The sequence below is a fragment of the Manis pentadactyla genome, chromosome 11 (assembly GCF_030020395.1).
Source record: "Manis pentadactyla isolate mManPen7 chromosome 11, mManPen7.hap1, whole genome shotgun sequence".
NCBI lineage: Eukaryota > Metazoa > Chordata > Mammalia > Pholidota > Manidae > Manis > Manis pentadactyla.
The window spans coordinates 21728525-21752737 of NC_080029.1; the positions used below are offsets into that span (position 1 = coordinate 21728525).

Here is a 24213-nt window from a genome sequence, read left to right on the forward strand (position 1 = left end):
TACATCAACTCATTCAGTGCTTACTGACACTTGCTTAGAAACTTCCTGTTGTTGCTCATGTATTTTGGTCACATCAACTTCAGATTATTATGGAATCTTCTCCAAGAAGTTCTACCTTTATTGTTTATCTATATTACAGAACCTAAATTTCATAAGTGTGACATTGTCTTTGCAAATACAAGCAGGTTCATTACCTACGACCTGGTACAGATGTCTGGCTTGGCCTTGAGAGCTCCAGGTAGGCCTATGCCTACCTTCAACTCCCATCTTTATCTCCATGCAATGGTAATTTGAGAGATTTCTGGTAACTGCAACCAAAGGAATTCTAATGTGATTGTTCTAATCCACAGTGTTGTAGTTGACTTTTCCATATTAAATAACAAGGAATGGTGCAAAATATCATAAAATGAAGGAATTGGAATGCAAATATGGTAACTGCTCACCCATCACCTCTTTTTTTCTTCAGAAACTGATCATTTTCATGGTTTCTAGCCCATTGCTTCAGACCTCATCTAAGTTATGGTCACAGTTCGCAAACACACATGCACACAAGCACACACACACACACCCCCACCACCGCATACACACCTGTCTTTCATTCTCCTTTGTCTCCCTAATACGATCTGTGTAGGTATGGTTCTTGTCTTCCTAACCTGCTTTCCCTTCACCTTTGTCTAGTAATAGAAACCACCTCTTTCTCTTGAGCCCATTCCATGTGGTTCAAGTGAGGCTGACCCCTTTACTACCCACCACTCTGGGCAAAGGCTCAGTCTTCTCACTGAACTAAGAATATAAGTCTAGAGCTAGTAGTGTGCATCTTTGCCACCATTTTGGCAAGGCTGTCTGAAAATAAAATCTTTGTAGAGGTAAGAGATGGGTGGGACTGTGAGGAGAATGAAAATGTTTAGGTGCTACAATTTTTTTCAGCTTTCAAACGAGGGTTGGTCCACAGTACTCTCAACAGCTCCCCTCTGCTGAAATCTTATGATATATTAGACACTTGGCTAAATACTTTCCAGGTATTAATTTTACTTAGTATTCATGACAACTCCATGAGGTGTATGTTTGTATCCTTCTCCCACCCCACAATTGAGAAAACTGAGTCCCCCAAGAGCAATCCTGTATGAGCTAGTAAGGCATTTTGTTCATCATTTTAAATCTGGTTTCTATCCATGTCTGGCTTAATGGTGAAATCACAAAAATAATTTGTCAAATAATTAGATAAATGAAGATCTCTTTGACTTCAGAGTCCATGACCATAAGCACCATCTATACATTGAAACATTTATTGACTTGACCAACTACCTAAACCCACTGACTGTGTATCTAAAGTTGTTTCCAGTTCGAACAGTCTATGTTTCAGAGAAATTTGAAGTGATTAAAAATAGAAATAAATATGTACTTCCCTTAGTTTCAACATTTATCTTACAGAGGAGTGAAAGGAAAATACCCATTTATTTGTCTGAATTGATCTTGAGTTGTTCCATAATTCTATATTTATTGAACATTTTTTATGTGCCTAAATGCACAACACATACACACTTCATAAATATTTGTTACTGAGCTTTATAACTGAAATTGACTTGCACTGAAACATCCATATTTTCTTGCCTGTTAATCCTGCCTGTGTTTTGGCATAGCCTGAGTCACCCTTTTTATGTATTGATCACATCACTGACTCTTATATGACTTATAAGATCATGTGTCTGCTTTTGGGTTCAGAAACTTTGATCATTCTGTTACTCTTTGTTTAAGGAAGGTATTGTTTTTTTCTCTTAGTTGCTCCCACCCTTCAGACTCCACCTAGTTCCTTTCTCATTAAATGTCTTTTGTTGCATCTCTAGGGTCCTCACCTTTGGCTTTACAAATATAATATACTTTTATTACGAACTTGATGTAGAGGAGAAGTCTTATCTAGGCCTTCTTCAATTTCTGAGCTAATTAGATTCCAAAAATGTGTTTGTAAGTCTGCTTCCTGGGATTTTGAATGCATTTTTCCGTGGGGTGGTCCAGTTCTCAGGTGAGGCTCCCAAATCCTATTTCACCTGGTCATGTAGTGGGACTAGGAGCAGCTTGAGTTCTGTGTTTAGAAACTATGAGGAGGTCATGGCCATCACATTAGAGTTTTCTCCCTCCATTTGGTGTACAGGGTTGTTTCTAGACACAGTTTTGAAATCAGTCTGCACTCTTCCCCACCTGCAAAATACACGTCCTTTCACATCTCTCTGTGACCTTCCCGCCACCTTCTTCACACTTGGTGCCTTGCACAGTCTTTACTCATTTACTGCATGGCTGCACTGAGCACCAACCCTAAATATTCTGTGTCGAAATTATGTCACCTCTTCCTCCTTCTCTGTGTATAGTTTCTCTCCCATTTTTGGAAAACCAAAGTTGGAATTAATTCACACTACTGGATAACAGATTGATTTTATTTATTAAACTAAAATTCTCAGTTACTCCAGATGGAATCTTAGGCAAGGTGAAATGAAATATCTGGCTGTTAGGAAATACATTTTAGGGCATCAAGACATTAAGTCATTTATTATTTTAAAGAACATTTATGGAGTAGCTTTCATGAACTAAGCTCTTTGTTAAGTAAGGTAGATAAATAAATGACCCTGATAAATACATGGGTTAATGAGAAAGACAAGTAAGCAGTTCAATGCAGTTTGTTAAGTGCTGTTATAGAGAATTGTACAATATGAAATTTGGGATGCTCAGGCTTCCCAGAGGAGGTGACACTTGGACTAAGATGGATTTAAGCGACAAATAGAAATCTGCCCTTGGAGTAGGACGTTCTAGTCAGAGGGCACAATCGGTACACAGGCAGGGTGGTAAAGGACAGCCGGGCCCAGCCGGGAAACGCAGTGAGCTCAGTTTGGCTAAACTATAGGTTCAGAGGAGGGAGTGGAGAGACATGAATCTGGCCCTGCCCGCTCTATCCCAATAAGAGGCGTATTATCTACTTATTCAGCATTTTGCAATCCCTCTCTTCTCCAAAACTCTGTGTTCGAAATTTCCCCAGTGACTGAAGGCAATTGCAGAGTGGATCGTGGCCTAAGGGCGGTGGAAGCCTGAGCAGTGGCCATTTTTATATGTGGTGCTTGTAAGCTCCTTTCTCATGCTTACTCATGACTGACTCTTTCGTGCAGAAGTCAAACATGCATGTGCCTAAGAATTACCTAGGCTACTTGTTTGAAACCCACATTCTCAGCCCCCATTCCCAGTGTTCTGATTCTAATGATTTGGAGTGTCATCTGGGAACCTGGATTTTTAACAGGTCCCCAGGTAATCTGGTTGCAAGCTGTCCTGGGGCCGCACTTTGAAAATTAACACTGGAATGCTAGGCAAGGCTGACTTGACTTTACCTTGTGAAGTGGGACAGGCTCCCTTTGTGCACCCCCACCCCTCATATACACTCCTGGTGCCCTAAAGCTGCCCTTGTTTACTTAGATATCTACTGGAGTCCCTCCTGCCATTATACTGATGCTCATTCCCTTTCTCCACCATCCAAATATGCTACCCTGTAAAATCACAGAAAGTCAGCAAAACGTTAGGACTGGCTGAAACTTATAATGTGGGTAAAAGCAAGGCATTGCCCAAATTCAAGTCCCTTCTTAGTTTACCTCAATAATCCCCAAGTGCCCTTGACATTCCATTGACTGTCAAAGCCTGTGCTCTATTTCCTAATCCCCTCCTGTTCCCATCTCTTGTGCTATTAAAATGTAAGGAGGTGATATTCAGATGCTGGATTTCTAATATACATCTAACACTGTAACTATGTTTGGATAAAAGAAATTGAAATTTTTGCTGGTCTGTACTATACAGTAGAAATTTAATATGAAATTTTAAATCGACAATAATCACTTTCCCCCTCCTTTTGTTTCCCTTTACCAAGAAACAGAATTCTCTATCATTTTCCCTTTCAGCGATCCAACTTCTTTGCCAGCCACATGTTTTCAGAGCTATTTTTCAAAGAAGTTTTCTAGATGCAGTGCAGAACTTGATGGCAAGAAACCTCAATGCTTATTTAAAGTTTCTTAAAGGGATTTAGGTTGTTTGCAAAGTCCAGTTTCTATGCTTCAAAAAATAGCATGTGACTTAGAGAGGTTTTAAGTTTATATCAAAACACTGATCATGAATCTAATACTCAGAACCAGACCCTTTCTGTATTCATACCACATAAACAGATTTTAAGAACTCTATCCCCAACACTCAAATCACCAGTCTCTGAAACTGAGATGAAAATTAGGATCAGGTGAAGGTTTATTTTAAAGGAACATTTGATTCAAAATGAAATTAAACTTAAAGCATACATTCTGTTCTTTCTGACACTCTGGTTTCTTCCTGTCATTACAGTTGGCCAAACTATCTGTATGAAGAACCATTTCTTTGGAAAGCACTTAGGAAATAACTTTTTGAGATTATGTTCCACTAGCACACCATGACTAATAGCTGCAGCAACTATGACCGGGTCTCCAAGTCATTTTATGCTTCCTGCTTGGTGTGGGAATTGTACGACAAAGTCTGTTAGCCTCATTTGGTTGCCAGCCAGAATGCTTCTATCCAGTGAAACTGTGGCAATCATGGCACGTTAAACAGTCCAGTATGGTGCCATTGTTCAATCAAAGCTTTAGGGCTTGTCCAGACAAATGCAGGGGGCTGCTAAGGATGAGATGAAGAGGAGGAGGAGGAGGAAGTGGAAAAAGAATCTTTCGAAGGCTATTTTTCAGGTACTCTGCTGGCTTTTCATATACATTACCTTCTTTATTCTCCTTTATACCCAGGGATACACACACTTCCCACCTTCTGGACACTGGTACCAACAGAAAGAGATTTGTTATTTCACATCTTGTGAATCAGCCAGGAGATCTCTAAAGTCACAGACTGGCTGCTGATATCAAGCCATTCTCTCTTAAGCTCAGCTCAGCTGTTTCCTCTTGGGAAGACCAACACATCCATCCAGGTAGACCACGTACAGCTCCAAGGAGGACCATTCCTGACATTGTTTTCACTCCTCTTTAAGGCTGCAAGTAAATAGAAAAACAGCTCCTTCTCATCAAAAAGCTGGGGAACCTTGATATAGAACAGATCTCCAATTGGCTTTTGGACTGAAATAACTGAACCAACAAGATATTTTAGAAATGCTTATTTATTGCATTTCTCAAATTAAGATCAACTTTATAGGCTCATCCCTCCTGGGTATATCTGTTTTAATATTAAATTAAAGATTCGTACATATTTTTTCCACAAATCACTCTGTGTGGGAAATAATCCCACAAGCAACATGGCCCGTAAGATTATGAAAAATCCTTTCATCAAGAAGTAGGATTATACTCTATCCCAAATATCAAGCCAAGAAAATACAGATGATGCCAGACCACTAAACAGTGTTTTCTCAGACTCTAAAAGGGCAGAGTGAGTGTCACTCCTCGGGCCGTCTGTGTGGTCTGGTATGAAGAGTAAGCTTTGGAAGAGGGAATAAAAGCTCACTGGCTGTGAGGTCTGGGACAGTCACTCTCCAGGGAAGCCAGTGTCCAGTGTCATGAGAACTTGGCTAACAAAGGCCCAGGCTCAGAGAATAGTGGTCAATTAAAGAGTTGCTTTACATTTGCATTGGCTTGAAAACTCTAATGTTTATCTTTGTAGCAACATTGTTTATCACAACGGCGCTCAGCTCATAATTGATGTATAGACATATGTCCATTAGGAAAAAACAACCTAAATGTCTCAGCAATCATGTACATCTGTTAAGATTCTCCTTACAAGAACTACAAAGGAAAAAGATATTCATAGTTTCCAGGGGACTTTTCACTGTCATTGAAACAAATTAACTTTTTCCTAGAAGTTACTATATAAGACTAAAAATTCTAATCACTCTTCCTTTTAGGCCATAAATATTGTGTCTTAATTCTTAAAACAATAAAATAATATAAAAACTGGTTTTTTGAAAATATCTATAATTCTAGCAATATTTAGGAAAAAGAAGGGACAGAGCACAATACATAATTAGGAATAAAAAAAGAGGCTAACTTTACAAATACTCTACAAATTTATAAAAATAAATGAACACCATTTTTCTCCAACATCTTAGGGAGGCCGCCATGGTAGCCCTGTGCTCCAAGCTTCGTTATGGCCCCCAAGGATGACAAGAAGCAGGAAGATGCCAGAAAGTTGGCCATGAAAGACAAAGATCTAGTGAAGTGAACAAATCTGGGGGCAAGGCCAAAAAGAAGTGGTCCAAAGGCAAAGTTCGGGACCAACTCAATAACTTAAGTCTTGTTTGGCAAAGCGACGTAGGACACGCTCTATAAGGAAGTTCCCAACTATAAGCTTATGACCCTAGCTGTTGTCTCTGAAGACTGAAGATTCCTGGTTCCCTGGCCAGGGCAGCCCTTGAGGAACTCCTCAGTCAAGGACTTAATACATTGGTCTTAAAGCACAGAACTCAAGTAATTTGCACCAGAAACACCAAGGGTGGAGAAGCCCCAGCTGCTGGTAAAGATGCAGGAAGAGGTCCCACCAACTACACTTGGAAGAATAAAACTTTATTAAATAAAAAACAAATGAATGAATATGAGTTGGTTTGTCCTCACAAATTTTAAAAATTAAATGAAATTGATATCTCTAGAAAAAAATTAATGACCATACATAGAAAAACTTGAGTAGACAAATGATTAATTTTTGCCTATCTGTGTAGCTATTTCCATCCCCCAAACAGCACCAGTCCAAATGCATTTACAATTAATCAGACCTTCAAGAAACTGACACTCACCCTATTGTACAAATCATTCCAGGATAAAAGAAAGAAAAGGAGGAATGGAGGGTTGGAGGAAGGGAGGGAGAGAAGAGAAGAGAGGAGGGGAGGAGATGGGAGGGAAGGGATAAGAAAGGCAGGGGAGGGAGAAAGAGGGAGGGAAAGGAAGGTGCCCTGACTTGATTTATGAAGCTCATACAGTCATGACACTGAAATTGGACCTGAACAGTACAAACAAAAAGCCCAACCCAATCATGCTGAGTTCCTAGCGTTAGCTGGTCAGATGCTCTCATCTAAGCCTTTGAATCTTGAGTGTGACAAGGCATCAGGACTTAAGTTTTTCTGGTAGCCATGGCATTGAGAATAAGATAGAACCAGTCCCCAGTGCCAAGAGGCAGCAATGCCTGCAATGATGTCCTCGGTAACAAATGGATTTGTCCAGCTTCAACTTAAGTCAGGGTGAGCTTCTGTTACCTTGAACCCTAAATCCTGACTGATACACCTCATAACAGACATGTACCAAAAAATAAAGCAAATTTCATATTAAATAGGGAGACTTTAACAGCATTGTCTTTAAAGTGAAGACAACAAGATGCTACTATTGAACACCACTGGAATTCCCAATTAATGAACTAACACAACAAAAATTTAGGAATTAATATTGGAAAGGAAGAAACAAATCGTCATATTGATATATTTTTCTGTAGGGGAAGTAGAGAGTTCAGCAAAGTTGGTGCAAACAAGATTAGCAAACAATTATCAATAGCATTCTTATATACCAGCAAAATTCATTTAGAAAATGTAATTTTTAAAGTCTCATAAAAAATTTTTAAAAACTACAAAATCATTAAATGAAGACATGTATGACCTTCCTTGGAGGAAATTATTAGATTTGATTGAAAGGAAATTAGATATACAGTTGGCTATGCCAAAATTTAAGTTGTGTGTATGGTTAAAGATTGCATAAATAAAGCTAAATGACCAGAATATAACTTCCTAGTCAATACATATTTTTAAAATTAAATCAAAAGGCAAGTGATGGACTGGAGGCAGATGTTTCCTTAATTGTATACCAAAGCATTAGTACCCAGAATATATAAAGAACTCTTTGAAGCAATAAAAAGATAAGCCAATAAATAGTGTACAAAAAAGAAGTTAAAATGATGAATAAACTTGAAAATTGCTCAACCACAAAAGTCATCAGGAAAATGAGACCAAGAAGAATATTCTTCAGATTGGTGAATATTTAATGTCTGAGGATGCAGTGAGGATATTTGGAAGTAGGAATTTTCTTGCACTACTCTTAGGAGTGAATTCCACTACAATCATTCCAAAAAGTAGTTTGGCATATCTGATAAAACTGAAGTTAACTATATCTCACAACCCAACAAATCCTCTTTTCTAGGTATTTACCCCAAGGAACCTGGTGTGAGGTGGCATATATAAGACTATACAAGGATGTTCACTGTAGCATTCTTTACAGGAGAGAACTTTGGAAAACAACTTTAAGCCTCATCAATAGGGAAAAGGATAAATTCTGATTAATTGCATGATGAAATACTATATAGCCATTAAAATAAACCAGACCACATGTATCAACATTAATTTCTCTTGAACTCATATATAGAGTCAAGAAGGTAAGCTGTAAATGTTACCAAAAATATTATACCATTTAAATAAAATGTTAAATTATAAAACACAATCTTACGGTATTTATGGATATGACATATATGATAAAACTACAGAACAAAGAAGATCATGCAAATGAACTGCAGCAAAGTGAAAACTTCTGGAGAAGGAAGGAAGGGAATGGAAATGGAACAAAGTGGAACTCAACTGTAGTATTTTAATTTTTTAAACAACAATTGTTAATAATTTTCCCTGGAGGTGGGTATTTGTTTCAGTATACTGTGTATCTTTATGCATTTTAAGTGTTCCATAATAAAGACATTACAATTAATATATATAATATAGAGTATAGAGTATTAATATGCATGTGATGTATAAACCAAATGATACTGAGACACATTTTGTCAACTTGAAAGCCCTAGAAACTTCATCATTTTAAAAATCTTCCTATACTCAAGACAACATCATTTGTCCCCTCTCCCACAAATAAGGAGATAAGATTACATTGACATTGTTTTAAAAGCCTGAGAATGTGGAAGCTATTAAATATAATTATTCTTCTAAATTAACATTGTAAAGTCTCATTAAAAAATGTGGGTACTTTGCCCAGGTAATTATGTGTAATGGAGCTTAAACTTGATTTTAGTTAGCTTGTAAGCAATAAAAGTGTGAGTCTTCTGAGGACTATTTATGGGTAAAATGCAGTTTCATATTACAGAAGTACATTGCTTTATGTCATGTACAGCTTTTATAATCATTAAAAAAGGAAATTCTCTGAAAGAATATTTAGTGCTCCGATTATTTTAAGAGAAAAATTCATTATTTCTAGAATAATTAGCACTTTCAAAGATCTCTTAGCAGATACCTTTAAAGCTGATGGAGGAAATAAGTTGATATGAAACAACTAGCAATTCTTCACATTTTAGGAATAATTAATCTATGATAAAGATTAAAGACCTCAATTTCCATTCAACATTCATTTTTCCTTATTTTACATATTCATTCTACCAAAAATTTAATGCATGTGTCATACACTGGAGTAAAAAATGTAAATTACATAGAGTATGTATTCAAGGTATAGTTCCTAGTAAATTTCACCCTTTAGTTATAGAAAATGGTACCAAGATTATCTTGTGTTTGTCAGAGGCAACTAATCAGCAATCAACAAAATTATTGAGTTCCGATTACTGAAAACAGTGAGTTGCATCCAATTCTCTGTCATTTTTTCTGAAGAATAGAGATCCCCAGAAGCTTTCAGAGTTGAGTCTGAACATAAGTGATCTGTCCAAGTCTGATCAATATTATTAGGGCCAACTTGCAAGGAGGTAGACGGTTATATTGCCCTCCATTCATGATGTGTTTCTGTAGACCCTCAGTTTGGAGTGAGAGCCGAGGAGGTTAAAATTACAGGTTTGAACTGAAGTGATCCTGCTCTCTCACCCTGTTCTGTGAATATAGACTTCATTTTTAATAAGAACAATACTGCCTACTGCTTATGAAGAAAAACACCAGAGATGATCTAGAAATTGACCACTCTAGCCCTGCTAGTTTGCAGATAAAAAATGCAAAGCCCCCTAAGTCCCTGCGGGCTCCTGAAGTGTGGGCTGCACATGGTGACTTCCCTCCAAAGAGCACAATCTTGAAGGGGGAAAAAGAGTAACTTCCCAGTGGAGAAACCTGCAGGACCATAGTTTGGTCAGGTGATCAAGGTTAATATCAAGAGTAATAGGTCATGTTGATAGTATGTTTACTTGATATATTGATGAGCATGGCATTTTACTTCTGTGGTCTTTCTCCCAAATATCCAAAACCCTAGTCTAATCATGAGGAAAACATCAGGGAAGTCCTAATTGAGGGACACTCTACAAAACACCTGACCAGTATTCTTCAAAACTATCAGGTTCATCAAAAACAAGGAAGCCTTGGGAATGTCAGAGTCCAGACAAGCCTAGGAAGACACCATGGCTGTGTTTGCTGAGGCGGCCATACAAAGTAGCACAGACTGGGGGCTACATAGGCATTTCTGTCGCCCAGATCTGGAGGCTGGGGCTTCCGAGACTAAGGAGCTGGGGGACTGAGCTCCTGGTGAGCACTCTCTTCCTGCAGCTGGCAGCCTGCTCTCTGTGTGCTCACCCGGCAGGAGAGCAGGGGGAGAGAGAGAGAGGGAGGGGCACACTCTGGTCTCTCTTCCCATCAGGGCACTAATCCCACCATGGGGGTACCCACCTTTATGACACCAACTAAACCTGATTACTTCACCAGGGCTCTATCCCCAAATACCATCATCACATTGGGGGTTAGGGTTTCAAGATAAGAATGTGTGGGGGCGAGAGACACAATTCAGTCCATAACAATAACAAAATGCAAGGTGGTATCCTGGAAGAGAAAAGGATCATTAGGTAAAAATAAATAAATTTATGGACTTGAGTTAATAATGATGTTTCAGTATTGGTTTACTGGTTGTGACAAACGTACCACTAATATACAATGTTAATAATAGGGTGTTGTGGACTGTGTTGTGTCCCCCCAAATTTCTTGTGTTGAAGGCCTAACCCCATACCTCAGAATATGACTTGCAGGAGACAGGGCCTTTAGAGGGGTAATTCAGCTAAAACGGGGTCATTAGGGTGGGCCAATGTCATACAACAGGTGTCCTTCTAAGAAGAGATTAGGGACAACCATGAAAGGACGCAGCAAAAAGGAGGCCATATGCAAGCCATGGAGAGAGGCCGCAGAGGGAGCAGCCCCGCCTGCGCTTTGATCTTGGCCTTCAAGCCTCCAGGACTGTGAGAAAATAAATTTCTGTGGTTTAAGCCACCGGGTCCGTGGTACCTTCTCCCGGCAGTCCTAGCAAACTAAAACAGGGGAGATAGGGTGGGAGGCATATAGGAACTGCCTGTACTATTTTGACAATTCTTCTGTTAAATCTAAAACTATTCTAAAAACAGGGATTTTGTCTTTGAAGTGCAAGGAGGTTAAACCTGAGTCAAACATCCGTGGGGAAGCCCATGGTGAATCTCATACTGCATGGGCAGGCTACTTACCCTCATTAAGCCTTTGCTCATTTGTGCAATGAAGGAGGAACTATCTGCCCTACTTATTTCACAGGGCTGTTATCACAACAGTGGAATTAATACATGCAAAAGCAATTTAATCAAAGGACTTCTTAGTAAATGTTTTGTCCAAATCCCATAGCTATTTTAGGCAGAGGTCAAATTAATTTGAGCGCTTGTCTGCTGTTAATCTAGTTCTGCTCCTGTCCCTGCTAAGTGACCCCATACATATAAAAACTCAGCAGTTCCAAGGGCACAGTAGTCAGATTATAGTCTGTGGCAGGTGACGATCTACTCTCCCGATCAGGGTTAAACACCTCAAACTGCAAATGCTTGTGTTTAATAGTCCCTGGGGAATGTGACATGCAGACCAACAGCACACCTTGAAAAGCAGCTCTGTGAACAAATATTGACTGTGGATCCAGATTATTTCTGTATATGAAAGAAACGTTTTTCTATTAGGTGGTCTCCAAAAGGCAGTGTCTAAGGCAATACTTTGGAAGTACAAAAAAATATCAGAACTTGTAATTTTAAAAATTCATACTCTGAATTTCTGGCATTGTATGCTTGCTTTATAAGGTACATGGTACATTAATACAGTAGCCTGTATCTATAAAACATGCACACATACACATATATTTTAGAGTGCTGATTGGGAACATGCACAAAAAGAGTTTGGAGACCACTCTGCTAGAAGACAGGAGAAATTGGAGGATTGAGTGGATAAGTACAAGCTGGATTCTTAGCTTTTTTTGCCCCTTCATGCAATAGTGGAGACAAATATAGCACATTTTCATCTCCAGTGATATTTTCAGATTACAGGTTCTGCCACTTATTGGTTATACACCTTGCAGAAATGATTCAATCTTTCTGTGCCCCAGATCCCTTATCCTGAAAGTGGGGATCATAACAGTACCTACCATGTATGGTATTTCCAGGTAGGAGGGGGATGAGGAAGAACCCCTGAGCTTTCTAGGATGGAAACTCTCTTAATCAGAAGGCCGTGTGGTTGTAGGACCTGCAGGCCCCACTGCTCACACTGCTCCTTCTCTGTGGTCACCAACAAACTTTGAACCTGACTTTCAGCACCTCTGAGCCCGAACAGATCAGAGAAAAATGAGGTGTAGGTACTGCGCCCAAGGATTATGGGATAAGCTGACAGGAATGGAAGGAGCTATTGCTGGGACCACTTTCACAAGGAAACAGAGTAACTGGAGAGGCACAGAAACTGGGCTCAGTACCCCATTAACTGAATTGTCTTTTGTAAAGAATAGATTTTTGTATAGATTGCTAAAGGTAGACATCACCTGCTGAAAGGGAGTATGGAGGGCATTTCAAGCAAGGGGAAAATTTTGTGCAAAGGCATGAGGGTGTGAAAATATTTGAAGTGTTAAGAGCCTGTGAGGACTCTGAGTACATGTAAACATAAAAGCCAAATAAGTAAATCATGCTTATTTGGCCACTGCTGTATGCTTTATGTATACAGCTTAATAGATACTTACTAAATATTCATTATTATTTTGATAGCTGAGTAGAATATATAGGAGATATCAGAATCTCCAGTGAGGGGAGAGGGATATTTTCTTTTTTCCACTTACAAACTCTGTCCTGCCAGGTTCTGATATACACACCTGAATTGTTATGTAAAGAGCCACTGTTATGGACAAGGGGAAGTAAAGTGCCATCATTCTACACTAGTGTTTTTTAAACTGCAGGTTGTAACCCCTGGGTAGATTGTGAAATCAGTTTATTTTGTCATGCCTATCCTTTCTGAAAAATTAAATAAAATAGAACACACATGCACATAAATATATCTGTATCCTGGGACACAGTGTAAAATAATTTTTGACCAGGGGGTCATGTGGCTCGTCTATATGGTAACTCATGGAAATCCTGACTAAAGCAGGAGGTAGATACTAGTGATGAGAATGAGAAAGCATTCATGGGATTTAGTGACAAATTGAATAGGCAAGGTGAAGAAAGGTGATGAGTCAGAATTTCTGGCATAAGCTTGTAAGTGAAGTACTGTGCCTTTGAAACTAAGAATGAGGAAGTAAAATGTTGTGGTATTCTTTGGAGTTTGGGAGTGGAGACTTGGGGGCAGGATGGTGGTGATAATGAGTTTGGTTGCTGTGGGTTGAGTTGAGATTCCTGCAGGTAATCCAAGTGGAGATGTTAGGACGCGAGAGCAAACATAGTCTGAAGCACAAGAGTTCAGGGGTCACGATTAAGTCTGCCGTCACTATTACCCAGATGATAGCTGCCATGTTGAATTGCATATTTTCTTTTATCTTTTCTTTTTCTCTTTGGCTTACCCAAACTTTATTCCTAGAAAGAGATTTACAGCAGAAAGTTCTACTTCATGTGCATTTGGGTACTTAAAACACTTTTTTATGACACTGTAGAGGAATGATTAGTTTAGCATAGGAATAAAGGATAACATTTAAAAATGTCTTTTAAATATAATTCATTCCTGACATGATTGACAGTAAATTGAATTAAAATAAATTGTCATTGTAGGTACATTTTATGATAAGGCTTCGAAATTTTTATAAAATGGAATAATTCACTGAAGAACATCAAGAGGACAATGTGAAATGAGCAGGCAGTTTTATAAGGTGGCAAGATAGGTAACTAATTGTCTAAACCACTTTACTGCGATTGTGCCAGGACTGACTTTTAAAAGATTAACTCTATTATAAGCTTGTTATGTTACTGAACGGTACAATAATTTGTTTTAATTTTGTTCAAAAGAATAATAAATACCTTTCATATGGACCACAATATGCTATTTCTTTTTCATATTTAAATATGAATTTTAGGCATTCTTTTTCAAAAACTGTTTTTCCTTGCAGAAAATTTTAAGAAAAACAGCGCATCTAGTTGTCCATTATGCAAATGCCATTTTTTTCTCCTTTTTAAAGTATTAGGTATTATTTTATTTTAATTTTTAAAAATTTTATTTTATTGAAGTAAGAACACTAGAGGTGTCCCCTCGTAAATTTTTAAGTGCGCAACACATTATTGTTGACTTTGAACAGTAATGTATTGTGGGTGAATCTGAACAGCAGATCTCTGCAGCTGATTCATCTTGCTTGACTGCAACTTTATGCTCATTGGTTAGTGATTCCCCACATCCCCTTCCCCTAGCCCTTGGCGACCCCCATTCCAGTCTTTGATTCTATGAATGTGACAGTTTTAGACACTTCCTATAAGTGGAGTCATGCAGATCCTTGAGGACATTACTTTAAATGAAATAAGCCAGTTACAGAAAGACAGATACTGGATGAGATTTTCTAAGGAGACTGGGTAGTGTGCAAAAAGGACAAAGGACGGAATCCTGGGGAAGGTCAACTTTTAACGAGCAAGTCTTGGGAGAGGTAGAATGGGAATGAGGTAGGGGGTGACTTTGTTTGTTACAGAAATATTATATGTTACAGAAATAGAAAGCAGAATAAAAACTAAACTTTGACCTTTTAAACTGGCAGTTAAGAGTCCCTGGGGACCTCAGGAGAGTAATTATCATAGAGTGAAGTCATAGGATAACTAATCCAATTTTAGCAGGTTGAAGAGTAAGTGGGAACTGAGAAAGTGTGGTCTTTTCTTTAAAACAGAGAATGGAAAGAAACAGATAGTTAATAATGGGGAGACAGAGTCAAGGGTAGGGTTTTATAATGGGGAAATTAGATAAAACTTGTAGGTAATGGTGAAAACAAGGGAGAATGGTAATAGTAAACTTAAGGTGCTTACTATATTCCAGGAATTATTCTAAGCACTTTACACAGATTATCTCATTTTAGTCTTCACACCACTAAAGTAGGCACTATTGTAAGTCCCATTTTTCTAATGAGAAAACTGAGGCAGAGAGGGGTTAAAAAATTGAGCAAGGTCACACATAACTGATACCAGAGGCAGGTTTTGAATTCAGCCCAGGGCACCAGAGTCCACATGGACTTGTAACTTCTATGCTTTGCTGGGAAGAGGAAGACCCAGGAAAATAGCACCCAAAGGGCCATAACCTCTTATCCAGAAACTCTGGGGGCCAGATATATTTTGGAACTCAGGACTTTTCATATTTTAGAAAGGTAATATGTATATGTTTTATTATACCCAAGCAAGGTCTGGGCTGTACCTTACACAAAGCCCCATTACTTGTTGGAACTTTTGTAGTAAATATATGAGTAATAAAGACTAGGGACTGCCTATTTTTACATTCCCTTTGCCAAAGTTACTAAAAGTAGTAGCATAATAGAAATAAAAAAATAATATATTCTTGTGACTCAACAGCATGGCAGCATCTTCAAACCTGGAGCTTCATTTTATAGTCAATGTTATTTTATTAGGCATTTTCTAGAATCAAAGTAAATGAGTTGGCAAGCCACCCCATCTGGCAATATTAATGGAGAAATTCTGCTTTTATTTTTACAATTAAAGTAGCACCAATCAGTTTAATTATTAATGTGAATGGAGGCACAGGTGGTATGCTAATTAAGCCTGCTGATGTTACAAAACTGAGAAAAATAGCAAATATGTTAAGTAAGAGACACAAACGTTTTCCTTTTCTCCCATCCTTTCGATCTCCACAATCCAAAATGGTAGCAGTTCAGAGGATCATGTTGTATATAGAATGGAGGAAAAAACTGGCATGTTTAGCCTACAAAATAGTCAGTAGTAGGAAGGAGGAAAGCCATTAAGGAGAAGTGAGATTCTTTCTTCTGATTTGGTTTGTGGGGCTCTAATGGACACATCTAAGACTAGACCAATGGTGGTAGATTTTCTCCAATGTAGGAAAGGATAACAGAATTCTTCAAAAATGAGATAGTAAGTTCCCCTTACCCTATGTATTCAAAGAATGAATATCATAAATCAAGTACAGGCAATTCTTACATTTTGGTAGAAGGTTAAAGAAGATGGTCTCCAAGTCCCTCTTCCAATACTAAAACTATAAGTCCATGAAAATCATAATAATGACTCCCTCTTTCTTCCCCAAGCAATATGATATCCTCAAAATTGGATGCCAATGAGAAAACTCAAGTTGATGGTAAGACCCCAGTTGATCATATAATTGTGCAATCAAGTTAAAGTGTTTTTGATAGAGCCAGCCAACCTGGGATTGCCCATTTCCTTAGTAATGGAGATGTGCTTTTGGAAACCAAAATCTGTAGTAGGCAAAAATCAATCCAAGCCATGTGGCTTTCCAACAGTATATGATTACAAAAGAGGCTGAAATTATTATAGCCCAGAATGGGAAAAGTCAGCAGAATTCATTATCCTTATAAAACACACTCTTTGATCCTTCCTTCTGCCATATTGCATGCACTATTTCTTGGCCTATCCAGAGGTCAGAGAGGTCATGATAATGTGTGTATCCCTCCTTTTCTTTATGTTGGCTGTTGAGAGACCCTGAGCAAAGATTAGCATTATAATTTCTTTTTAGAATAGTTACTACTTAAGAAATTCAAGTTTTCATTGTTGAAATTATTTGGAGTTCTACAATATGCAGAAGTTTCTGCTTGATCTTTATAAATAATAACTTCAAAACATTGCTGTGGGCTAACAAATAAAGTAATAAAAATTTGTTTTTCTCCTTTATAACACCCACCAAACTTGTAATTTATTTGCTCAATGTTGGCCATCCACCTGGAATGCAAAGTTCATTAGAGTATGGACAAATTACCTGTTTTGCTCAGCATTCCACTCCCATTACCTAACACAATGTTAGTACTCAAAAAATATTGGTTGAGTGAATAATTCTGGCAATGAAGTGAGTACCTGCTCCCTTCACTGCTCCTTATATTTTCCATATCACATCACACACACACACACACACACACACACACACACACACACACACACACACACACACACACTTTATGAACAGTTTCTTAAAAGCATAGAAACGGCCTACTTTTTGTTTCACAAGTTGCAGAAAGAAAGCAGAACTTGTCCCTGTGTCCTAGATTAGTGCAAAGATTCCACTTCCCCCTTTTATACTTCATTACTCTGTTATCAAGTATGTTAAATGGGGAGTGGGACAATTCATAGTGGTGTAAGGACAACTTATCTGGCTTTCAAGGTTTCCGTCTAGAGTACAATAAAATTGCTTCCAAGTCCCACACAGGGGAGAATGAATTGTGGATGGCTTCCCAAGCAGGTAAATACCACTTAATGGGACAGTGGGGACAAGTAGCCTCATCATAAAATGTAAATAAACATGGAAGACATCTGCCTCTTAAATGCCTTTAAAGGCCTTTTCAGGCAACATTCCTCCCTGGGAGGCAGAACAAAGGCATCAGGAGAGCATGTGCTACCTGGGAATTTGGAGGTGGGGAGATGTGTAGTATTAAACACTAACCTGCCCTGTCTTGCAATTTCGTCAGAAGCCAGACAATCTAGTTTCTAACCCAGGATAGTCCAATAATAGAATTATTTTGGTTTCTATATTGTGTACACAACATATTACATATACATAGCACAGTATATGTATACTTTATACATAAGACCTCCAGATGTTATTTAATTCGATCTTCGTAATAACACTGCAAGATAGTTACTGCAGGTGTAATTATTATTATTGCTATTCCCATCTGTTTTGCACATTCAAAAATTGCAAGGTTTAAGTGACCACCTTAAGGGTTAAAGTGCTAGTTAGAGATGAAGCTGGATCTCTTTATCTTGAGGTGACAAAGAAGAACATGGCATAACAATCACAGGACTAAAACCCACTTCATCCCAACTCTTCTTATTATTAAATCAGTTGCATTTTCGAAGCTTTTCTATCTTAGATTTTTTTTAAAAAATGGGGGCTAAAGAGATATAGAAGCGTAGGGAGGAGCAGATGTTGATTTTTGTCCTGTTTAACCTCATGGAGTTCTCCTGAGGTGGGAATAATAAAAACTAAAGTGCTTTGTAGGGTATAACTGAAGGTGTTACTGCTCTTAACCCCAGCAGAGGGGCAGAGCATTTGGGCTTTGGGGTCAGAGAGACTTCATCAAAGTCCCTGGACTGCTCCTTTTTGGCTGTATGACTTCAGCCAAGTTCCTGAACTTCACTGAGCCTCAGTTTCTTCATCTGTAAAATAGGAACAACAAACTCCAACTCAGGGCTGACATACGAATAAATAAGATTAAGTGCAGAAAACATAAGTTACTAAATGGATGATAACAGAACCACCACCACCACCACCATCATTATATTGTGTCTTTACAGTTGAAGAAACTGAGATTCTTTAGCTTACTGATTTGGTCTCAGGGTACCCAGAGAGCAGAGCAATAAGAGACTCACTCAGTAACCCAGTGTTAAGTCTAATATTTGCTCTGGGAGAAATAGATTTGGTGAGTGGAAGATGGACAAGAAGACAACTTTTTTCTTTTTCTCTTCATCCTACCATCCCCACCAACCTCAGTCCACAGGGTCTATTTCTTTTGGATTTTAGAAAATAGACTTACCCTCCTCTACTGCTATAGGAATCCCAAGAAATCTTAGGTCAGAGATTGGATTCCTAGTGGTAACATTGCCTAAGGCCCAGGTTTTCCCAATTACTAGAACAGCACTTCTTCCCTTTGAGGACCAGGTCTTCATTTATGGGAGATTTCTGCCCCCTGCCCAGGTAACTGGAAGTGAACTGAGATGAAACCTGCTTGCCTCTTGGGGCTCCCTCTGCTGGTTGGCAGAAACAACCAGTTGGTTACTACAACAGAGCAATGTGATTCAGAAAACTTTGTAAGAGTATATTGTAGTAACTTTCTAGGTGATAGAAGAAGAAAGTTTCCAAGAATAAAAAAAGAATCACATACATGTGTTGCATCATATTGCGTAATAATTCATTTAAAAATATTTCAGATCTCAAAAATACATCGAAAGGATCATCCATCATGACCAAGTGGGATTTATTCCAGGGATGCCAGGATGGTACAATATTCATATATCAATCAATGTGATACCCAACATTAGGTATTAAATGTGATACCCAATATTCATATACCGATCAATGTGATACCCAGCATTAGGATTAAAACCGTATGATCATCTCAATAGATGCTGAAAAAGCATTTGACAAAATTCAACATCTGTTCATGATAAAAGCTCTTAACAAAGTGGGTAGAGAAGGAACATACTTCAGCATATGAAAGGCCATGTATGACAAATCCAAAGCTAACATCATATTCAACAGCAAAAAGCTGAAAGTTTTTCCTCTAATATCAAGAACAAGGCAAAGATGCCCACTCCCACTGCTTTTATTCAACATAACACTGGAATTAGATAAGAAAAAGAAATAAAACCACCCTAATTGGTAAGGAAGGAATAAAACTGTCACTGTTTGCAGATGACATATTATACATAGAAAACCCTAAAGACTCCACCAAAAAACTATTAGAACCAATAAATGGATTCAGTAAAGTCACAGAATGTAAAATCAATATACAGAAATCTGTTTGCATTCTTATATGCTAATAATGAACTGGCAGAAAGAGAAATCAGAAAACAATTCCATTTACAGTTGTGCTAAAAGGAATAAATACCTCGGAATAAATCTAACCAAGGAGGTGAAAGACCCATACTCTGAAAACTATAAGACACTGATGAAAGAAATTAAAGAAGAAAAAAAGAAATGGAAATCTAACCCAAGCTCGTGAATAGGAAGAACTAATATTGTCAAAATGGCCATCCTGCCCAAAGCAATTCACAGATTCAATGTAATCCTTATCAAAATACCAATGACATTTTTCAATGAATTAGAGCAAATAATCCTAAAATTTATATGGAACCACAAAAGACCACCAAATAGCCAAAGCAATCTTGAGAAAGAAGAATAAACTGGGAGTATCACTTTCTCTGATTTCAAGCTACAGTGATTAAAACAGTATGGTACTGGCCATAGATCAATGGAACAGAATAGAGAGTGCAGAAATAAACCCACACATACATAGGTAATTAATAATGACACAGGTGGTAAGAACATACAATGGGGAAAAGACAGTCTCTTAAATAAATGGTTGTTGGGAAAACTGGACAGGAATATAAAAGATAATGAAACTGGATTACTGTCTAACACCATACACAAAAGTAAACTCTAAATAGATTAAAGACAAATATAAGACATGAAACCATAGAACTCTTAGAAGAAAACATAGGCAAGAATCTTTTGAACATCAGCATGAATAATTTTCTTCTAGATAAGTCTCTCCAGGCAAAGGAAACAAAAACAAAAATAAACAAGTGGGTCTACCTCAAACTAAAAAGCTTGTGTACAGCAAAGAAAACCATCAACAAAATGAAAAGTCAACCTACAGTATGGGAGAATATATTCACAAATGATATATACATTAAAGGGCTAACATCTAAAATATATAAAGAACTCAAATGACTCAACACCAAATAAACAATAGCCCAATTAAAAAATGGGCAGAGGATCTGAATATTTTTCCAAAGAAGACATACAGATGACCAACAGGCACATGAAAAGATGCTCCACATTGCTAATCATCACAGAAATGCAAATCAAAACCACAATGAGATTATCACCTGACACCAGTCAGAATGGCCACTGTCCAAAAGACAAGAAATAACAAGTATTGGTGAGGATGTAGAGAAAAGAGAACCTTTCTACTCTGTTGGTAGAAATGTAAATTAGTGCAGCCACTATGGAAAGCAGTATGGCAGTTTCTCAAAAACTAAAACTGAAAATATCATAAAACCCAATAATTCCACTTACAGGAATTTACCAGAAGAAAACAAAATCTCTGATTCACAAAAGATACTCGCACTCCTCTATTAATTTCTACATTATTTAGAATTACCAAGATATGGAAGCAACCAAAGTGTCTGTCAGTAGATAAATGGAAAAGGAAGATTTGGTACGTATATACAATGAAATATTTAGCCATAAAAAAGCAAGAAATCTTGCCATTTGCAACAACATGGATGGACCTAGAAGGTATTATGCTCAGTGAAATAAGTCAGGCAGAGAAAGACAAATACCATATGATTTCACTCATATGCAGAATCTAAAAACAACACAAAACAAAACAGCAATAGACTCATAAACACTGAGAAGTGACTGGAGGTTTCTATGAGGGAGGGGTTGGGGTGGGCAGATGAAATAGGTGAAGGGGATTAAGAGACACAAAATCTCAATCATAATACAAATTAGTCATGGGGATGAAAGTACAGCATAGAGAATATGGTCAGTAATTCTGTAACATTTTTCTATGCTGGCATATAGTAACTACCCTAGTTGGGGTGAGCATTTAATAATGTAGATAACCATTGAATGACTATGCTGTATACTTGAAATCGAAATAATATTGTATATCAATTATACTTCCCTTAAAAAATGTTCATATCTCTCAGGAGAGGGAGAAGATACTGGTGAAGCAAGGAGCATCTAAATATTCAAACAAAACTGTGGGGTTTATGTTGTGCCTTTGGAATTTAATTGAAAAGTTTGATGGAAAGGAGTAAAGTTCCTATTAATGCATTCATTTAAATCTCAACACCACACAGCTGCAGTTTTGTACAATTTTTATCAGGGAATATAACCTGTTTTCAAGACACAGAAAAATCAAATACAAGTCATGCAGGGTCAACAGGAAACTGACTTAAGAATTTTTTTTAAAGGCTTACAAAAATCATAAACAGAAATTCCAGAAAAATCACTGAACTTCTTTCAAAAAATGTGAATTAGTTTAGTCAACATGGGTGAAGGGAAATGCAAAAATACAAGACCAGTATGTAGTTAATTCAGACTGGGAAGGGTCCAAAATATCCAGGTATTTGAGACAGAAGTCTGTTAAACTCCTTAAACAATCTGCCAGTGATCTTCAGAGTGAGGTGGCTGTGACGATCCACTGTGTGCAGAAGGAAAACACATTAACATTTCTTTTTCTTCATCTCATACCTTTCAAATTTATATTGTCTTATAAATCTTTATATTATGTGTATTTATATAAGCCTTTTACCTTTGTATTATGTGTTTTATGTGTATTTCTTTCTCTCATATCTTTCACCTTAATATTATCAGATGTGCTGACTAGTACATTGTATAGTATGGAATTTATAAATACATATGTATATAAGGAGTGCACATAGGGGTACATGTACATTTACTGGTAGGGGTGCATAACGAATTAATGGATATAACTACTCTGATGACTGGCCCAATTCTACTCTAGTGGACAGAGTAGGCATATATTTATAGTTAAATATGATTATTTCCCTTGGCATTCATCTGTGAAAAATATTAGGGAATATGGATTGTGTACTCAGTACTATGCTAGGCACAGGTAGGACTACAAGAAATGTCTTAGTCACAGGCATCAGCTTGCACCTGAATGCCTCCCATGACAGTCTCTCCATCCTGAAGAGTCCATTCCATTGGTGAACAGCAGCTATCTTTTAGAACATTCCTTCTTTTATTGAATCTAAATTTGACAGGTGACAATCCAATTTGGAAGCACAGTATTTATTGGTCTAAGTTTTGCCTATAGTGGCAACACTGGAGAGCTTTTAGATATCTTAAGACAGCTGAAGCCTGTATTTTTATTTCTCTCTTCCCCAGGGCTCTACCTGGCCTCTTGCACCTCTTTAGTGTAGCATGGGATACTGTCTACCCTTTGGGTTGGCAGTCACATGAATGTACCCTGGTTTGTCAATTCCCTTTCAAAATGTGATTCATCTTGAGGTGAATGTATGAGACTATCACTTCTCATGATTCAGAGGCCATATGCTATTGACAAAACTAATACGTTTTAGAAGTTTCATCTGTCTCTTGGCTTTTTTTATAACTGACTACAGTTCCCAGAGGTTTTTATCGTGAACTCTGGGCTGGGACTTTACCAGCTTACTTTTACAGTTATCCCTGTAATTGTGCAATTTATTACTTAGAGCTAAATGTAGGGCTCATATTTATCTCAGTTAAATATCATTCTGCACATTTTAGTTTATAGCACAGCCTGTTGAGATTATATTTTAATCTTACCTCACTCAACAAAGAATTATTAAACACCTATTAAATTCTAATCAGTGTTTTGAGTTATGGGGTCATATGAAAAAATGTCACAGTCTTTCTTCTTGAGTATCTCACATGTCAGTCAGAAAACTTGGACATAAACTCTTCCATCTTGCAACGTGTTAAAATCTATAAACAGACCTATGCGTGAAATGCAAGGAACATGCAAAGAAGGAAGAGATTTAAATAATTGCTAACATTTTTATGCTGATTTAGAATTTATGACTAGTTTGCATATCTTATTTTGATTAATTTCCAATACAACTGAGATGGGTAAAAGGGCCAGTAAATACTCCTCAATTTACATAAGAACCAGATGCTCAGAAGTGTTAAGTCACCCAGCAGATAAGAAGTATCTTTTCCATTTTTGAAGAAAGCCAGAACGAAATGACCCTATTTTTCTGGCCCAACACTAGTTTACCAAGATGCCCCAGACATTCCATATAGTGCCCTCAGAGATTTATGACTGGATTGCTTTAGCACCTAGGGATGCAAATCCTCCATGCTTGGTGTTAAGTTCATTTAAAGCGACTTCTTCCTCAATATGTCAGCTGATGCTGGTCTGCAGCACCCTTTTCAAATGCTGAAGTCTATGAGTAGGCCTTCCTTAGGCTCCTACTTGTCATCTGCTAACTTTGAAGTGTCCTCTGGCAGTTGGCAGATTCTTTACTTTTCTCCTCCTCTGAACATGGCTTTTAAATGTCTCCTTTATGTTGAATTATATCTTCAATCCCAGACTGTTTTCCCTTCCTCTTCACCAATAT

The 24213-nt window shown here is 37.7% G+C and overlaps 1 protein-coding gene and 1 pseudogene across 1 annotated transcript in view; one reads left to right on the forward strand and one right to left on the reverse strand.

Annotated features, from left to right (window-relative positions):
• LOC118910888 (thyrotropin receptor) overlaps positions 1-24213 on the reverse strand; it is a 113538-nt gene that overhangs the window by 61883 nt on the left and 27442 nt on the right. The window lies entirely within an intron of this gene.
• On the forward strand, positions 6133-6605 carry LOC118910733 (40S ribosomal protein S25-like; annotated as a pseudogene).